Raw genomic sequence first — 5,832 nt, 5'->3', positions numbered from 1 at the left:
TAGAGAGAGAGAGAGAGAGTAATGTCGTAAAATAGTAATATTTTAAATTTTCCATTTAAACTATTCAAGTATATAAATGCTGTCTCTCTCAGACTCAGGTCATATATAAGTGGGTAGAGCCTCAGATTTGTTTGGCAGCTGCTGCTGGCACAGTAACACTGCCACCTTCTGATCAGCGTGAGCCTTGTCCACCCTGTAATCCTGGTTTCTATAACAACGACACTGCCACCTGTTCTCCCTGTCCACCCGGGACTTACTCCGATGGGGTCAAAGGTGAGAAACCATCCTGACATTTTAAGAAGGACGTATGAATTATGATTATTTCAAAAGCATGAACATCATTTCAAACAGCCAAAAGATATTAAACATGGATTGTGTGGCATCTGTAGCATGCCAGCCTTGTCCAGCTGGCACGGAGCCTGTCCTCGTCTATGAGTACAAGTGGTGGAACGTGCTGCCTGCCAACATGAAGACATCCTGCTTCAACGTGGCCAACAACAATTGTGATGGATTGAATGGTGAGAGATTACATGAGTATGGTGTGGTATTATGTTACAGCATATGGCTGTAATGCTTGTTTTTACTGCTAGGTGTCGCTGTTGCGTCACTGATAAATTTAAATGGGATTTTCTACAAGTTCTTATTTTTTGTGCACATTGTGTGCATAATACCTTCATATCTTGAACGTTTTGTGTGTTTTAGGTTGGGAAGTAGCGGGTGATCATGTACAATCAGGAGCAGGTCGTTCAGATAACGATTATCTCATATTAACTCTCACGGTGCCTGGATTCAAGTGAGTCTTCAAGTATTTGTCCACCTCCTACAACTACACTGTTCAAGTGCCGCCCACTGCGCATTACGTTCATTAAAGCCTCGTGTGATTAGCATGGTTAAAATGCTGTACATGAACGTTTCTGCTGTGTGAGTTGGTATTACAAGAACATAATGTCCTTTTGGTACAGAACTTGGTGTGTATGCAGAAGTGTTTGTCCTTACATAACATGTGCTGTCTGTTTAGAAATGAGTCTGTTACTGTTTGTCGTATCAGGTTGCCTGTGTCAGTTCGAGGAGCATCCGGCAGTGAGTACAGCCGGATCACTTTTGAGTTTGAAACCAGCTGCTCAGCTGACTGTGAGTTCTACTTCATGACGGTGAGCGTGTTAGCAATTATATTTGCTGTTTTTGATAGACCGTTTTATCTGCTTTTAAACGTGCACTCAAAATATTTTAGTTTGGTACTTTTGACTTGTTAACACTCTCATGACTGCTTGAAATTGGTTTGGAATGGAATCAAAATTTTATCCCCCCCCCCACATTAACCCTTTCTGCCTACAGAAATACATTAAAACTCAAACCTTGCCCCCCCCCACAGAAGAAAGAAAGTCATAGAGGTTTGGAATGTACAGGTGCATCTCAATAAATTAGCAGAAGGAAGCATGAAGTGCTCCAAAATTTCTTGGTAAATGGGTGCAGTGACGTTGGTTTTCAAAAAACACAATGGACCAACACCAGCAGATGACATTGCACCCCAAATCATCACAGACTGTGGAAACTTAACACTGGACTTCAAGCAACTTGGGCTATGAGCTTCTCCACCCTTCCTCCAGACTCTAGGTCCTTGGTTTCCAAATGAAATACAAAACTTGCTCTCATCTGAAAAGAGGACTTTGGACCACTGGGCAACAGTCCAGTTCTTCTTCTCCTTAGCCCAGGTAAGACGCCTCTGACGTTGTCTGTGGTTCAGGAGTGGCTTAACAAGAGGAATATGACAACTGTAGCCAAATTCCTTGACACGTCTGTGTGTGGTGGCTCTTGATGCCTTGACCCCAGCCTCAGTCCATTCCTTGTGAAGTTCACTCAAATTCTTGAATCGATTTTGCTTGACAATGCTCATAAGGCTGCGGTTCTCTCGGTTGGTTGTGTATCTTTTTCTTCCACACTTTTTCCTTCCACTCAACTTTCTGTTAACATGTTTGGATACAGCACTCTGTGAACAGCCAGCTTCTTTGGCAGTGAATGTTTGTGGCTTACCCTCCTTGTGAAGGGTGTCAATGATTGTCTTCTGGACAACTGTCAGATCAGCAGTCTTCCTCATGATTGTGTAGCCTAGTGAACCAAACTGAAGACCATTTTGAAGGCTCGGGAAACCTTTGCAGGTGTTTTGAGTTGATTAGCTGATTGGCATGTCACCATATTCTAATTTGAGATTTGTTTTTAATGTGAGCCAAAATCATCACAATTAAAAGAACCAAAGACTTAAACTACTTCAGTCTGTGTGCATTGAATTTATTTAATACACGAGTTTCACAATTTGAGTTGAATTACTGAAATAAATGAACTTTTCCACGACATTCTAATTTATTGAGATGCACCTGTAGATGATAAGTAATTGTACTATATACTAAGCCTTTACGTTTACTAAAAGTGGTCAGACTTTAATTTCTTTTTAAAGTGTTATTGATTTTGTTGTTGCTTCAGGATGTGAACAGAAGGAGCACAAATGTCATTGAATCATGGGAGGGGAGTAAAAGCAAACAGAGTTACACACACATCATGACTGAAGACTCTTCTGTTGCGTTCACCTGGGCTTTTCAACGCACCAGTCAGGCTAGTGATGTCAGTACAAATACATTCACAAATGATACATCACAAATTTTAATGATAAAAAAACATGTTTACAGAATGACAGTAGTCATAATGGTTGTTCCCACTGTCCATCAGGTGCGTCAGTATGTAAATGACATGGTGAAGATTTACTCTGTGACTGTCACTAATGCCATGGATGGAGTGGCATCAGCGTGTCGGGCATGTGCCCTGCAGTCTCAGCAGGCTGGCTCCTCCTGTGTGCCCTGTCCAGCTGGACACTACATTGATAAAGAGACCAACCAGTGCTAAGAGTGCCCTCCTAACGCCGTCCTATCTGGGCATCACATCTATGGCAAAGAAGCGTGTCAGCCGTGTGGGCCAGGCAGCAAAAGCAACAAGGTATTTCAACTACTGTTTCTCTGTTTTTAGGTGGCAGAATAGCACTTCTAAATTTGTTTTAATTTATTTCTAGATATATTTATTTGTTTATTAATTTTATTTTTCTTCTTCTTACTAAATATAAAAATAATGAAACTGTAATAAATATAAAGAATAAAAAAATGTATAAATAATTTATTATTATTATTATTGATTTATTTTCTTTTTGAAACATGGCCCTTTCTATGGGGTAATATTGGTGATACTTTTAATTTGAAATATAATACGTTATATAATGTAATATTTTCAAAAGTTTGGCAAAGGACATTTATCACTATTCACTATAAATATTCAGAAGCTACTGAAAAAAATATGGTGAAGGGTCACTTTGTATGAAAAATGCTGTTAATTTAAGTCATTATGTAAATTGGTCAAATGTATCATTTTGAATTGAACGAACAAACAAACAGATACATAAGTCTTAATTCCATTAGATTAGTGGTTGAGGAAATAGGCCTTACTGAAAGTGCTTCAGGAATAATGACAACTAATAAGTGTGTGACCAGTGTTTCCCATACATTGATTTATTTGTGGCAGCCCGCCACAATATCAAAACTGACCGCCACAAATAGATTTTCCAAAAGGCTTTGACTTCGTTGAATAAACATGAGCACTGCACATTTCAAAATCGAAACCCGGTGCGGGTGTTTTTATATCACTGTATTTCTGAAGGAAACCGACTGTCTTCAGAAAATTTTGGATGTCATTTTCATTTGATCTTGCATGTAATGTCTGATAAAGCAGTGTTTGTGAGCGGAGCGCTGCTTTGTGTACAGCCGTTACCGGGGAAACCTCTATTTCTCCCACTCTAAGGGCCTCCTTCTGGCAGAGAATAAATTTGCATATATATGCCGCCACAAATTGAGTGGAAGTCTGTGGGAAACACTGCTGACCGTTCTCTCTTGAATGTTTCAATTTTAGGAGCACAGTGTGTGTTTCAGCGACTGTTTGTTCACATACGCTGACCAGAATCGGACACTTCGGTATGACTTCAGTGCTCTGAACTCCGCTGGGTCCATCATGAACGGGCCCAGCTTCACTGCGAAAGGCACAAAGTATTACCACCTCTTCAATATCAGCCTGTGTGGAGCTGAGGTACGACACCAACACCTGAAATAAGCAGAAATGACATAATAATGTTATTTATTCCTTCATCAGTCTTTTGTCAGGGTCACAAGGCTGCGGTCTGCAGAGATAATGTCACAAACCTGCCCAATGAGGACGCTGAAGGTGGTCAGCTGGGCAGTTCAGTGGAGGCTTTTCTCTGTCAATCAACGATTATCCCATCTGATGGGCGGGGCTTAAGAACAGCTCTTTCCTCTCAGTCCATTAGCCTGGCCGACACTTTTCAGGGTGAGATCATTTCATAATTTCAAAACAAAAAATTTATTCTGACTTCTTGATAGTGTAGCGTTTGTGATGTGCATGTCCATATTTCATTCATTTGAATTACTTACAATATTAATTTTAGCAGACTTATTAGTAAGTTATGACATCAATTAAATGATTAACAGACTTTCCATTATCTGTAAATAATGGAGAAAAGCGTCCTTAATGGCTTATTTAATTATAAGTCAAATCTCGATGGGACTTCTAACTGAAGTAGAATCATTTGCAGTTTAATCATCAAAGCTCAATAAGTATGAAATATCACCTATGAGCAAAAACATTGTCAGCGCTGCTGTTGTTAATGAGAAGACCGCTTGGGGACTGTGGCAACTATAAAACATCTTCATGCAGTGTTATTTTTTTGTCTTTACTATCTGAAGGCATTATATATGAGGACAATTATGCAAAATCAATTTTTTATGTATACAAGAAACAGAATAGCAATGTTTTCCACACACCTTCCACATAAGTAATCCTGTAACACCCCAACATTCCTGCCTGGAAACAATATATTATGTAATATTTTACTTTTTTTAATGTAATTATTATATATTTAATGAAATTAATTAAATATAGCAATTTGTATTATTCTTTAAATATTCCATTTACATTTACATGTTTGTTTGTATATTATTTTATAACATATTGTTTTATTATTATTAAAATAAAATATCATATAATGATTTTTTTCCAGAAATATAAATGAAAAAAATTTAAACATATGCATCAATGCATGTTTCCAACTTTAAGCATTATTGGGACCTAGATGGAACACAATATTCACATAAAAATCTTGTATGTTGTTATACGTTCTTTGTACGATTCAAAGGTGAACTCATGTTTTCATAAAAGGATCATAATATTCTGACATTTAGAATATGTACTGGTCAGAGCCGTTAATTTTAGACAAGCTCCAGCCATTAAAAATGTGCTGTAGTTTTCTGTTGCTTTAATTCTACACAGTGCCTGTCATCTGTTTTCTCTGGTATAAAACTCAGCATATATAAAACGGGCTTCTTGTTTAGTGATAAATACGATTAATTACTTGAATCTACGGGTGGTCCTGCTTACTAAGCACTTCCTGCAGTGCTGCCTGTCACCCCCATGTGTCCTCTAAGACAGGTTGTGTGTGTGTTTGTGCCACAGGAGCCACAGTGGAGAAATCTCTTAACGGAATAACCACCAGACCAGAACTATTTCCATCTGCATCCGAGAGAATCCCAGATGTCCACTTCTTCTATCGGTACTGGCGTTTACTTCATCAAACCTAAAGTGCCTCTTAAAGTTCCTCTCATATGGTTATCTGGGGTTTTAGTTGTAGGGCTTTTTAATAAAGTTTGATGTATGTTCTTTTCCCTCTATCATCCATTACGTGTTTAATGGCGCCTTTTATTTGTAAAGATCTACACAGGTCACAAC

The 5,832-nt window shown here is 38.5% G+C and overlaps 1 pseudogene; it reads left to right on the top strand.

Annotated features, from left to right (window-relative positions):
* The window catches only part of LOC107710364 (UPF0577 protein KIAA1324-like), a 16,023-nt pseudogene that overhangs the window by 1,718 nt on the left and 8,473 nt on the right, over positions 1 to 5,832 (top strand).

Source organism: Sinocyclocheilus rhinocerous, unplaced genomic scaffold, assembly GCF_001515625.1.
Source record: "Sinocyclocheilus rhinocerous isolate Xijiao unplaced genomic scaffold, SAMN03320098_v1.1 scaffold717, whole genome shotgun sequence".
Lineage (NCBI taxonomy): Eukaryota > Metazoa > Chordata > Actinopteri > Cypriniformes > Cyprinidae > Sinocyclocheilus > Sinocyclocheilus rhinocerous.
Note: the sequence above shows the minus strand (reverse complement) of the source record. Positions and strands in the feature narration are given on the sequence as shown.